The sequence below is a fragment of the Peromyscus eremicus genome, chromosome 9, assembly GCF_949786415.1.
Source record: "Peromyscus eremicus chromosome 9, PerEre_H2_v1, whole genome shotgun sequence".
Taxonomy (NCBI): Eukaryota; Metazoa; Chordata; class Mammalia; order Rodentia; family Cricetidae; genus Peromyscus; species Peromyscus eremicus.
Genome location: NC_081425.1, coordinates 30,117,893 through 30,132,925, shown reverse-complemented (window position 1 = coordinate 30,132,925; position 15,033 = coordinate 30,117,893).

Below are 15,033 nucleotides of genomic sequence, written 5' to 3'. Positions count from 1 at the left end.
TTACAGAGAAATTTCCAAATGTTCCCAGTGCCCGTCCTCCATACCAAGCACACACCACAGGGATCATCACACTATCTCATTTTGCTCCTGTGTCAACTGTCTGCTCCAGCCCATTGGACGCTCTCAGCCTTATCTGGAGAATAACACCTGCCACGCATGATGTTGGCAGACACAGTGTTTCACATCCACTTCATTTATCCTCACACCAACCATGTCATATAGGTGTCCCTGTTTGACTTTTACAGATAGGAAAACAGGCTCAGAAGAGAAAGATTCTTGAGTAAGAATACAAAGCAGGAATTGTTTTTGAGTTTAAAACCCGAGAGTAAATGATCCTGCATAGGCCCCAGGTTTCAAACAGCCGACTCATGGCTCGGCCTGGGAGCAGGGGACTGGACCTTCCTGGACTGAGTCTACCAGGTTGATCTCAGTCCTCGGGGGAGGCTTTGCCCTGGAGAAGGTGGGAACGAGGGGGGGGGCTGGGGGGAAGAGGAGGGGGGCGGGAGGCGGGAGAACAGGGGAATCTGTGGCTGATATGTAGAACTGAATTGTATTGCAAAATAAAAATTAAAAAAATTTAAAGAAAAAAAAAAACCCGAGAGTAAATACAGAGCTAGTAAAATGAGTCTTTAACCTAAACTACATCTCTTTTCTCAATATGGTAATGCTAAACCAAATATATTTGTCTCGTGTTGTTATCTACACAAATTTTGGCCATCTACCAAAATCAAATACAACCTTTTATAGCCCTGAATCATTTATAAAGGAGTATATTTTCTAGTTATTGTTTAAGTATAAAAACCCATTTGATGTATTTATAAAATCATGTGTTAACAAAATCACCATGTGTATTGCTATTTATCTTTTAATGATTCTGTGCCTTGTTAATTCTAAATGCATTAAAGAGCTATGGAAGGAAATATCTTTACCAAATTTTCATTAATTCTTTTCAGAAAATGTAGTATCATATATTCCTCACAGTTTGAAATAGTAAAACAATATAGTCATTTTATTTGATAACAACTGGTAAAATGATTAAAGTTATCAAAATCTCTGTAGAATAGAGTTTATTGTAGCGCATTCCTAGGTTTACACATTAGACATTTATGAGTATAGTATTTAATATAATAATATGTTTAATATGAACAAATTAAGTTTTGAATCATTATGACATAAATTCACAACTTATTACATAAACAAATTGAGTTATAAACTTTGTTCACTAAATTATTCTTCACTTTATACAAAATATAAGAACATAATTCTTTTAATTTATATAATTACATAGTATATTTTGAATTTAGAGTTGAATCAGACCAAATTGCTTCTATATGGTCATAATCCCTGGCAATAATTTTTTCCAAACTTTAGTTTCTCATTCCTAAACTTAGTTGGAATGTATCATAAATATACATTATAGTTTAGGTCTTAATTATTAAATTTATACATCTATAGTATATTATTGTAACAATTAATCATTATAGATCACCATTTTCTCAAAGTGGTTTTTATGGTGGTATTTTATTTGTACTGAAATGTGATTTTAATTGTATGTTAATAAATAAAGTTGCCCGGGGGTCAGAGCTATTAGAGCCATAGCAAGAGCGTGGTGGTGGTGGTGGTGGTGATGGTGGTGGCACATGCCTTTAATCCCAGCACTTGGTAGACAGAGCTAGGTAGATCTCTGTGTGTAAAAGGATACAGCCAGCATTGGAGACACACGCCTTTAATCTCAATCCCAACCATAGAAGACCTGGAAGTCTTTACAGACAGGCAGTGACAAGGCATGGGTTTACAACCAATGAGAAGGCAGAACCGAAAGTCTTTATAAAGACAAACACACAGGAAGTAGCTTCACTTTCGGAGAGCTCTCTTGGCTGAAGCAGGAAGGGTAAGGCTCTTAGTTCTGACCTCTTGGCTTTCTTCTCTGAATTGGCTCTGTGTTTCTTATTTAATAAGACGGTTGGTTACATCTACAGGTTTTGGTAAAATTTTATGAAAAATGAAGGCAATATTACTGTTTATTGACCCATTACAACATCCACAGTCAGGTACATCTGATCATGAGCTGGGGAAATATAGTCTTTCATCATCTACTTTTGTCCTTATTTGGAACTTTAAGGATGTTATTACAATCAAGTTTTTTACCCTAAGGAAGAAATTCACTATCAATGCATATGCTGCATACTTTAATTCTAAAGTTTGTTCTGGAAATTCTGCTGATTTATACAATAGATGCTGTTATTTGTGATGGTGTATAGGGTCTTGACTAGAAGCAAGAGTAACCTTACTAAAATGCAATTAAAAAGAAAAAAGAAAAATGGAAAAGATCCTTTTCTATGTCTCAATCTCTATTATGTGTAGAAACAATCTATTTAAAAAAAAATCACACCATTGATTAAGGCTATATAAAAATCACTCTGTGTGTCATAGGTGAAGAATATCAGTTTAATTAGTTCCACCTTAAAGAATTAAATGTATATTTTACTTATTAAAAGATAATTGCTAGGTTTAACTATGTAATTCACACTTCATTCTGTTAAACATTTTTTTTTTTTTTTTGGTTTTTTGAGACAGGGTTTCTCTGTGTAGCTTTGTGCCTTTCCTGGAACTCACTTGGTAGTCCAGGCTGGCCTCGAACTCACAGAGATCCACCTGCCTCTGCCTCCCGAGTGCTGGGATTAAAGGCGAGAGCCGCCGCCGCCGCCGCTGCCGCAGCCGCCACCACCACCACCACCACCTGGCTCATTCTGTTAATCTTGCCATTGTCTACTCAGTCAGTAACTCAAACACTATTGAGATTACTGGTTAATATAACACCATACTGACATGTTGTTAATAATTCAGTATTGTATTTTGTGTATAACGAGGTTATCTAAAAAAAAAAAGGCAAATGATACACTCAACAAAATGTGTGCAATAATCACACATTCATTTGCTACAATAGACAACACTTAACCCCTGGAAATATACATTGGCTTTTAAAAGAGTAGATAAGTGTGCACAGAGTTCATACAACCATTTCTTCATCCTTTCTTCTTTAATATATTTCTTGTTGAACGAACAATTTGCTAGTTATATGATTTGTTAATAAGCACTAGGCTTGCGCAAGGATTCATTGTAGAAGAGGAGGCAAAATATTGTATGAACTGGGAATCAGGGAATATACATTGAGACTGTTTACCCTAGGAATGTAAAACACTACACCTATAAAGCTTCATGAACGTGCCTGCTTAAACCTAAACAGAAAAATAATAACACCAATAGACATGGTAATGCATAATGGGCCTCAACCTTAGACAAAGAACTACAGGCAATTAAGGAACACTGAAAATGGGGAAAATAGTCTTCCCCAGGGAAGAGCACATCATTTGTAATCCAAAAATAAAATGGTCAACCCTGAAAGTATATTCATACAAGTATCATTAGACAGACAGAACAGGTTGTATTAGTGTACTTAGGAATATATTCATCTAGTATATAATCTTTAATTATATAAAGAATATATACTATGTGTGTGTGTATAATAAAATTAAGAAAGCAAAATCTGAATTGGAAACAGAAAGAGGAAGTTCATGGTAAGATTTGGATGGAGGTAGGAGAAGGTGGAAACCATGTAATTATTTTACAAAACAAACAAAAAAAATGCTTAAAATTTTTAAAAGATTTTATTCCTGTAAAGCCCCCATTCTTTTCTTTAAAGGCAATACTGGCAGGCAGGACAGAGAACCAGCAAAATGAACATCACATGGTTTAGAGAGAATTCTCAGCAATACAGATTGTGGAAGCTTTAATTGTGGCTTCCATACTTAAATGTGAGAAGGAGGCAGAACACAGAGAAATGGAAATTTTATAAATGACTGCTCAGAAGAAAATGTCTGGGTCCTCAATTTGCACAGAATGAAAAGGTCAATGTCTCACATACAGAAGCATCAGCTACCATTGGCAAAAGTGCGAAGTAAATGACAGATGACCCATGACACACTGGTTGACTATGAGTGCAGCAAAGACGCTCCAGAAAACAATGTGAACAAATATGGAGGATCTAAGTTTAGCAACCCTAGGAGAGGGAGGCTCAATAGTCAAGGTTAGAGTGTTTGGATTATATCCTATTACTTATCCTCTAGTATTTGAAAATACAGTACTTGGCACATACCATTTTATTCAAAATAATTGATGTTTGTAGTTTCAAAAGTTTTCTGGTTTATTTTATTGTGTAAGTTTTGCTACAGCATGATTCTATGTTTTATCAAAGTATTTCTTTCCAGTTTCTGAAAAAAAATTCCTGTAGCTATCTCTATCACCAGATGCTTGCATGTTGTCAGATTTGTACATTTTCCATACTCCACCATCCTTCCTTGTAGACAGAGCTCAACATATGTACCTAGTTTGCTCTTTTTTCCATTGGACATTCACAACTTCATGCTTAACATCTAAAAATTTAGTTTCTCGTACTTACAGTATAGGAGGCATGTGTATGTTTGAAATGAAGTCACATTATATAGCACAGGCTTGCCTGGAACTCACTATTTAGTTCAGGCTGGCCTCAGGTTCGTGGCAATCTTTCTGCCTCAGCTTTCCATGTGCAGATATTACTGACATGACCCACCTTGCTTAGCAATGAATGTCATATTTTAGTTGAAAATAGTTACACAATTAAACCAAATAAGGTGATATACACTTTAACACTCCTTAATGTTGATATTACATCAGTATCAACTGTGTCTCCATGTTTACATGCATAAGTGGTCATTGACAGGGCAAAGGACACTAGACTTTACTTCAGTATGCTTCACTTTGTACTAAAACACTTACTCTTTTAAAAGTCTTGTTCGGTTGTCATCAGAGAGGCTTCCTCTGGCAGCAGATGGGAGCATGTGCAGTGACCTATTACAAGAATTACGTGGATAGAAAAATCTAAATTGTAGGTCTCCATCAGGTCCCACTCCTCAGGGCTCGGGTAACCCCATGGAAGATTGGAAGCTGTAAGATTGTAGGAGTCAGAAGGGATGGAGGACTCCTACAACCACTGAATCAACTAAAGCAGGGTTCATATTGGCTAACAATGCACATGGGTCTGCACCATATCCTCTGTGTATGTTATGGCGGTTAGCTGGGCGTCTTTGTGTGACTCCTACCAGTGGGAGCAGTTGTGTCTGATTCTTTTCCCTCCTCTTGGAACTCTTTTCCTCCTATTGTGTTGCCTTATACAGCCTCCATCGGAGGGCTTTTGCCTTGTCTTACTGTTTCTTGTTTTGTCCTGTCTTGGAGGACTGCTCTTTTCCCAAGGCAAACAGAGCAGGAGTGGATCTGGGGAGGAGGAGAGGTGCTTGGGGGAGCTGAGAGCAGTGGATTGAGCAGAAACTGTGGTCAGAGTATATTGTATAAAAAAAGAATCTGTTTTGAATTTTAAAAAGAAGTAAAAAATAGCTAAATAAATAAATAATCTTGATCTTCTTTCCATTTTCTACTTGGATAGTTTTGAGAGTATAAAATTTTCCCTGAAACCTTTATTTAGAAACAAATTTTTAATTAGGAATTCAGCGTCGCTGTTTTCTACCTATGTCTGACATATTCTTTCTTTTTCCCTAAGAACTTTTTCATTATTTTAATATCTCAACATGTTACCAAAATCCAAACCCTTTTTTTTAGCAATAGCCACATTCATTAGGAAGCCTTTTTAATGCTCTGTTGATGATTTCATTCATGTTTTCTTCTGTTAAAACATCCTTAATCACCAGGCTTCTTTTACAACCCATTGGACTCTTGCATTATATTCCTGACTGAATGGATTTAGTTCTATCATCATGTTTTTATTAGAAATGATTAAAAGTTAATGGTTCCCTCCCCCCGTACCATCAGTGATTTATACCTTATTCCACATCATGGTTGAAATCTTAGCATCATGATAATTAAATTATTTAGATCACATGCAATTTGCTCATGCAGTCTGATCTTTTTCACTTTGGTTGAATATTGGTATTTTTAAGGATATGTGTACAATGACTTACATAAACATGCTTTTCTATTTTTTAAATAGAATTTAAGTATAAGTATCTATCCATATATATATATATATATATATATATATATATATATATATATATATATCTTACATAAAAAGCAGAAGGCTCTAATTCTTTTATAATGAAATGCTCATGTATGGTAGCACTGAAGTAAACAAGAATTGGTAAAGGTTACACTTTATTGCATTCTGGTTTAGCATCCATGTTTTAGCAAATGTGCCGAGTTTGGCAATCTAACACAGTTCCCTACTGTTAGCAAAACAATTCTCTGAAAATCATTACACCGTGGAAGCATGATTAATAGCAATAATGTAGACAGCTTACAGTTTTATAACACTTGCATGTTTTTAAAGTATTTTTTGTCAGCTTTTACCTATTTTAGGTTTCCAATAACAGCAACTTCACTATGACTTTGGTTTTGTCTCATGCTGTCAGTATGCTAACATGTATATAAAATATTTATATATTACATGTTGGAAAATATATGATTCTTTCTATTTGAAGTGCATTTCCATTGAAAACCATCAGATATGTTAAATAAGGATTTTCAATTATAGTAATTATTCTACAAAATGAACTTTTGTAAGAGTATATATACATATACATATATATGTATATATATATGCATTTATTGTGTATGTGTGTGCATATTTCTAGTTAGAGAGTTGTTATGCTGGTTAATTCTGTCTGCTTTTTCCAATGTTCAAACTTCATTTTAAATCAAATTATATCCCAGCTCTATCTCCTCAAGAAACTTAGTACCCTTAAAAGTTTTAAAAATAAATAAAATAAATAAATAAAATAGAAGACTTATACAGCCCTCTAGTGTTCTAATCATACAGACCTCCAAGTAAAACTACTTTCAAGTGTGGCTGAGCTGAAATCACCTTTCCACACTGAACTTTTCCATCAGGGTGGAGTCACTGCAGATAGTACTGCTGTTAGGAGAACATATTATTTAAACGCCTCTAAGACTGAGGCATTGGCAGTGGGAACCGAACTGTTCTTACATCTCCAGAGAAAGAGTGCTGAACCATGACAGCTTAGAAATGGCCTTCATGGGGGAAAATGCCCAGAAAAAACAAAACTTTCCAGGAAAAGAAGAGAAGATGAATTTTCTGTGTGCTTATCTAAACATCTGATGGGAGGTTTAGTCTGCTCCATTGCTGGCCTTTCCTTCCTGCCCCCTCTCTCTAGGAATTTCCATTGCCAGAGCCCAAAGCTATTTTTCAGAAATCATATAAAATCTGACATGGCTAAAAAAAAATTAACTTCAAAAAGATGACTTCAGGTGTTCCCTTTCAAATCAAATTTTAATAGACAACTTCAGGCTGAGAGCACAGGCCTCGTGCCCTCACCACTAAGCAAGATTCATGGCCATCCCTGGTCTGCAGATGGAGCTGTTGACAAAACAGTGCCATCGACTTGAGAAAAAGCAGGGCACAAACTGGAATTTTATTGAATTTCTCCTTTTTGTTTGTTTACCCCCATCTTTTCTTCTCTTTTTATCTACTTAGGTAAAGATTGTGAGTTAGGATATATCCTAAATATTATCTTTTCAACGAAAAGAAATCCATCCTTTCAAAATTAAAGACATTTAAAGAATTTGATGAGGCTTATCTGGCTACAGAATTTTAGCACATAAAACCCACTTAAGCAAAAATGAAGACACCTGCCAGTGAGAGAATCTTGTACAATGGTACAGCATGAACTTCTAGACTAGCCTGATTTTAAAAGTTAGCAGAAAATATGTGCCAGTGCAAATAAGCTTTGGGATTTTCAGAGCTGAAGAGAAGATAGTGGTCAGTCACTCTTTCAAGAAAAATAGTTTTCAATTGTGTAAAAGGTTGCCTTTGCTTCTTATTGGGAGAAAGAGGCGTCACGGTCACTTACAGCTTGCAAGTCACTGACAGGGAAGGTCCAGAATGGACAAACCACAGCTTGGAAGCAGAGAAGGACATGGAAACAAAGGAAGAGACGCCAGGTCTAAGTGCTGATGGAATGCCAGGAAAAGCAATTTTAAAAGTCACTTTAGCTGAAGTTTTAAGGTCAGCTGAGGGAAACTTCATTTTTTTTTCCAAAAGTGGAAACTGAGTTGTCAAAATATTGTTGCTGATACATGTCAAGACAAGGGTCAGAAATGAGCTTTTCTGGTACTATCCTTCAAATTCTTTTGAAATAAAAATGCATTTCTAGGTGAAGTATAACTTGGTGCCTGTTTAGAATGAATTTGAAGAGTCTTACTGGACAGTCTTACTTGATCTGAGGATACCAGCCAGAGCACAGGCCTCTATGTTATACAAGGCTTTCTTTCGAAGTTTCAGGGTGTTGGTATTCAGGTATACAGTATATTTATTTTATTAAATTTCAAGTAACATATTCTACCTACATGTCAATCATTTTCAAGGAGTATATACTTTTATTGAGATAGGTAGAACAAGAGAATAGTAGATCACTGTTACTCCAGACTACGTGATCTTCACTAGTCAAAAACACACAGTCAAGTTCATTGTGAAAATATTACCCCTCTTCTAGTTTGCTAGCCTAGGGTTAACATATGAATTAAAAATAAAAAAAATATTACTTTGCTTTTCTTGATTATTGCAGCCTGTTATGTGATCAGCAGTGACATAAGATTTAGCAGATATTTCTGCATCTGAAAATTACTATAATATCTCTCTTGATATCTCAGAAGAAAAATAAACTTAATGACTATAATCATCATTGGGAAAATAAACCCACATATTTTACACTCACAGAAATTAGGATTCTTTCAAAGGGAGCAGGAATAAGACAAATAAAACATGTATTATATACAAAACTATGTCAAATGCCTTAAAACACTAAATAATGACACAACTTCAATTTTCATAATATGACCATATTATTTGAAATCATGACAAGCACCTTTGCTCTTATCCCCCAAATGGTAGTTGTTTACCGTCACTTCATTGAAAATATGGCACCTTTTAAAAAATAAAACGATGTTCTTGCATTGCATTGGAAAGGATGCTGTGCCACTTACATAACCTCTGATAATATTTGGTTCACATGGAAAATAAAGTGTTGTAGAATATTTATTTTAAGATGTGGTTCTTTTGTTTATGCCGTGGAACATTTGTTTTAATGATGCAAAGATCTGTTGCTTTCTTTTACGTTGTGTTTGTTTAACTCTGTGAAGCTGTGTTACTGTGTCTGTGTAAAACACCTGATGGTCTAATAAAGAGCTGAGTGGTCAGTAGCAGTCAGGAGAAAGGACAGGCAGGGCTAGCAGGCAGAGGGAATAAATAGAAGGAGAAACCTGGGAGAAAAGGGAGAAAGAACAAGAGAGATCGATGAACGAGAAAAGAAGGGGCCAGCCACTCAGCCACAGAGTAAGAGTGAAAGTAAGATTTACAGAAGTTAGAGAAAGGGAAAATTCCAGAGGCAAAGGGTAGATGGGATAATTTAAAGTTAAGAAAATCTGGCAAGAAACAAGCCAAGCTAAGGCCTACCTAGAATTTATAAATATTAATAAGCCTCCATGTGTGGTTATTTGAGAGCTGAGTGGCAGGCTCCCCCAAAAGAGAAAACAAAACAAACAAACAAAAAACAGAAAAACAGCCAACAACAATAAAGTTTAATATAATTATAAAACTTCAACTAAAGTTTTAACTAAGGTAATTTTGAACCACGAAGCCCTACAGAAATCTACTATGATTTTACACATTAGCTTCAAAATTAGTAGTAAGTAAAGTAGAATGTGCTTGGTTTTGAAGAAATATTCTTTGTTTCTAAATACTCGAAACAAATTCAAAAATGAAATAATATAGTCATATCTATCCTATAGCTACCAAAGAATGTGTAAGTAGAAAATAATATTTTTAAATCTTATTTCTTTATTGAAATATATTTGTTAGTAATTCAAAAAGGATGAATGTGTTTGTGAGAAAACATTAACAAAAACTCATGCTAAGAAATGTCTACTCATTTAGTTGATTCTCTTTAGTCTGTCTCAACTTCATACATAAAATATTTTACACAAACACCCTTAAGTATTTTGGAAGGATACTTAAATATTGCAGATATTTTAATTATATTCATAATTTCCTCTATTTCATAAAATAAGGCAAACATGATAATAATATTTATGGATATACCAAAGAAAACTATAAAGTATATTTCATAATGACTGGAAGTAACAGACATTGGCCTAGCTATAGCCATGAGCACCAAATCCTCATGTGCTGAGTATATTTTGGATATTAATAAGTATATCAGTGCTTAAGGACAAACATACAAACAAGCCTAGGAACTCAGTTTCAACAGTCTGCTACCAACAATGCCTAATATGAAATTTAAAAGAAAGTTATATCTCTGAGAGACTTAAGGCTTAGTAGAGATTGGGGCACCATATTAGTTAAAGCTTATTTGTCTGGATACTTGGAGGAATAAGTCCTAATACACATTTTATTATGTATCATGTTGTATTATCACGATATTATTCATACTTTAATGTGTGGATTTCCTCATCTGGAATCAGGATAGGAATATTTTGTTTGTATTTTACAACTATACTAGGATGTAAATTTCTTTGAATGGCTTGAGAATATCAGTTTCATTCACATATTTACTGATATTAAATCATTTCTTAGATTTTTCTATCTTCTTTGATAAAATTTTTATATTATTAAATAAGGAACAGATATTTTTACTTAAAATTCTTACAGGATTTCTGTGGGCCTCTCTAGCACTTTGCTTCTTCCTATTCTCATGTGGTCTTCATTTACCATGGTCTCCTATTCCTTGTTCTCCCTCTCTGTTGTTGATCCAGCTGGGATCTCCCACTCCCCCAAGCTCTCTTTCCCTCGACCCTCGCCCTTCACTACCCCCACTCATGTCCAGGCTTGTTCATGTAGATCTCATTCCATTTCTCTGTCATTGGGCGATCCCCGTGTCTTTCTTGGGGTCCTGTTTTCCAGGTAGCCTCCCAGGTGATGTGAGTAGCAGTCTAGTCATTCTTGTTCTACATCTAGTATCCTGCTATGAGTGAGTACATACCATGTTTGTCTTTCAGAGTCTGGGTTACCTCACTCATGATGATCCTTTCTAGATCCATCCATTTGTCTGCAAACCTCACCCCACAACAGACTGCTGGCAATGGTCGACATACAGCCCGAACTGACTTACTCTGGTGATGGGATGGCCAAATACCCTAATTGCCATGCTAGAAACCTCATCCAACTACTGAGGGATCTGGATGCAGAGATCCATGGCTAGGTCCCGGGTGGATCTCTGGGAGTCCAATTAACGAGAATGAGGAGGGTTTATATGAGCGAGAATTGTTGAGACCAAGGTTGGGTAGAGCACAGGGACAAATAGCCAAACGAATGGAAACACATGAACTATGAACCAATGGCTGAGGGGTCCCCAACTGGATCAGGCCCTCTGAATGGGTGAGACAGTTGATTGGCTTGATCTGTTTGGGAGGCATCCAGGCAGTGGGACCGGGTCCTGTGCTCATTGTATAAGTTGGCTGTTTGAAACCTGGGGCCTATGCAAGGTCCCTTGGCTCGGCCTGGAAGGAGGGGACTGGACCTACCTGGACTGAGTCTACCAGGTTGATCTCAGTCTGCGGCGGGGAGGCTTTGCCCTGGAGGAGGTGGGAATGGGGGGTGGTCTGGGGGGAAGGTGAGGGGGCAGGAGGGGGGAGAACAAGGGAATCCGTGGCTGATATGTAGAACTGAATTGCAAAATAAAAATTAATTAAAAAAAAATTCTTACAGAAATACCAGAGAAATCTAGAAGGTCAAAGGGTTTGGGAAGGGCAATAACTCATTTTGACTTGAGTGTAATAATCAGCAATAAATATTTGGCAAAGAGTTTATTTGTTAAATAATCATAAATAAGGATTACATTAAATAAAAAAATGCTATGAAGTTAACCGAATGTTCTCTGTGTGTAGAATTTGCTGGTTATATATCTATCCAAACATCGCAGAATTTGGTCAGCAGTTTTATCATCAGAAAATACAATTTTAACAGGTTTTATATTGTCTTCATTTTGTATGCAACTGTGCCATTCTAAACAGAAATGTCATACATCTATGCAATGAAAGACAAATATGTCATAACATGGGTCTGGTTAATTAATCTTCATATCAGTAACATGAAGCAGAAATGGTGTTTAGGAAGTGGAGCTTCCATCTGTAAGACACATTTGCATGCCAAATGGCATTGCTCCAGTTAACAGCTTTAGAAGAGAGTAGAGAACATATTGACATGGCTCCAATCACACGTTACCTCACTACCTCACAACGATGAGGTAAAACGCACAGGGATTTAAGAAGAAAGAAAAGTTTATTTTGCAGGTGACATATGATGCTCTTGTGGTAGCATATAGGATATTCCCACAGGGATACACCAGCTGAGAAACAAAGTTAACGCCCTGTTGTTTCCTAAATGCTTTCATGCCATCACTTGACACTTTCTGTAAATGCATAAAATTCATCTATGGGTGACACAGCAACTCAAAGCAAAAGGGTTCTCATCAGAATTTGTAAAATGAATGTCTACAATAAAATTTTAAGTATGTAATTTCAAGAAATACATTACGCGAAAAGCATAAACATTTTGTTAATAGTGGCTGTGCATAGGGTTGTCCTAAGGGCTGGTTAGATAATCAACCTAAAGTAAAATAAAAAAAAAATAAAAAAGAACTTCAATGGGTCACAGGCAAGTTGATTTATAAGGTGAATTAAGGTAAAACCATTATTATGCAACTAAAGTTGCATTTACTCCTCAAGAGAGTATTTAGGCTTATATTGATTTCATCAGGGAGACCCTCAGATAATAATCATGAATTAATTTGTAGCCACATTCACACAGTGTACCACTATATTAAAATATTGTGTCTCACAGAGTGGAAAAATAGTAAAATTTTATTATAGATACATACTATAATCATTGTAAACAAACATTTAAAGAGACATGTCAGTGGCATATATATGGTCAAAAGGCTCTCTATTTTAAAGGGTGTTTAGGATTTTGAATAGTATTACATTTTTGGCAATATCATGGTTATTGTAGGTTTTTAATATTTGAAGTATTACATATGTGAGTTATGTTTTAAATCTTACATGGAAAACATTTATTTAAATACTTTAGTTACTAATTGACAATTTTTTAAATTTAGGATACTAAGTATATTGGTCTCAATTTATGTTAACAAATTTGATACTTAAGTCTTCTTGTAATTTTAGTTTACATTTATCTATCAATAGAATCAATAAAATGCTGTGGGAAGCAATGTGTGTTAAATGTGTTGCTCTGATTGGTTAATAAATAAAACACTGATTGGTCAGTAGCCAGGCAGGAAGTACATGTGAGACAAGGAGAGAAGAGAATTCTGGGAAGTGGAAGGCTGAGGAGAGAGATGCTGCCAGCTGCTGCCATGAGAAGATGTTAAGATACTGGTAAGCCACGAGCCATGTGGCAACTTATAGATTAATAGAAATGGGTTAATTTAAGGTATAAGAACTAGATAATAAGAAGCCTGCCATGGTCATACAGTTTATAAGTAATATAAGTCTCTGTGTGTCTACTTGGTTGGGTCTGAGTGTCTATGGGACTGACAGATGAGAGAGATTTGTCCTGACTGTGGGCCAGGCAGGAAAACTCCAGCTAGAATAAAACCTGAGTGTTATACCTCATAACAATATCTTTAAGACAATGATGTTACATTTAAAGCAATTCTTGGTGATTCCCATGGTGTGCCTGTATTTCTGAGTACATGTAAATGATATGCTTTCTCATTCAGTGATTATTTTAAGTACCATCTAGCTTTGACATATGTACAGAAACTCTTTTTTATTTATTTATCTTTTTGCTAGGTGTCCCTCAATAAATATGAAGATTTGATCATGGGTTGTGGGGTGTGTAGGGTGTGTATTTTCCGTATTATTTCTTTAACCATCACAGCCTGAGACCTGGATGAAGTCCTACAATGACGGAACCTGTAATTTTGATGAAAGAATCCTTTGTTTGTTTTCAAGACAGGATTTCTTTGTGTAGCCTTGGCTGTCCTGGAACTCACTCTGTAGAACAGGCTAGCCTCAAACTCATGGATATCCTCCTGCCTCTTCCTCCTGAATGCTGGGATTAAAGGCATGTGCCACCACCACCCAGCTGAAGAAAGAATTTTTAGCATCCACTAAACATCATCTAAGTGATGATAATGCATCCAGATTGTAACAATTGTTTCCAAGTGAAATTCATATTTTTAAGTGTATTAGCTTCTTTCTATGGTTTCCCCTTACCAAATCTCATAAAACACAATAGTAATGGGACTTATTTAGAATTTTAAATCCAGAGTCCTTATTGGTGGTACAGGAGTTTGGATTATATCTTTAGGGAACAGAATCTGAAATCTCTTGATAAATAAGCAATACACATGTAGGCCACTTTACCTTCTCCACTTTTAAGGTTCTGATAACCTCTTACCTTTGCTACCTAGGCCTAAAAATAATAACAGTGTTCTCCCAGTATAGCCACTTTGACATTTTAAATCTTCCCTGTTTATTAAGCATTTCATCTACAGAAGGGTTAAAGTGGAATAATAGAACATGACGAGTTAATCTTGGTTGGTCAGCATAGAGGAAAGAGTACGGGGAGAGATAACTAACACTGAAGACCTTTGAAAATAATATATGGAAATCTGCAATTGCTGATGCTTTCTAAAATATTTTGATGTACAAAATGAGATTACATGGAAAATACCATCGTTATATAATGGGCTAACAATGACTCTGTCAGACACCACAGGCTGTTCCATTAAAAGCCCAGTGCCATGTATAGGCTACCTTTTGAGTTGTTAGTCAGTGAGTTCCCAGAGGACACACCCCTCAAATATCACAAGCTGCTGATAACACTTTTGCTTTACCCTCCAGAACTAGATAGTAAACCTGGTTTACTGAAGACAGTATGTGTTTTAGCCATAACATGGATAAATCAAGCTCATGTTGACATGA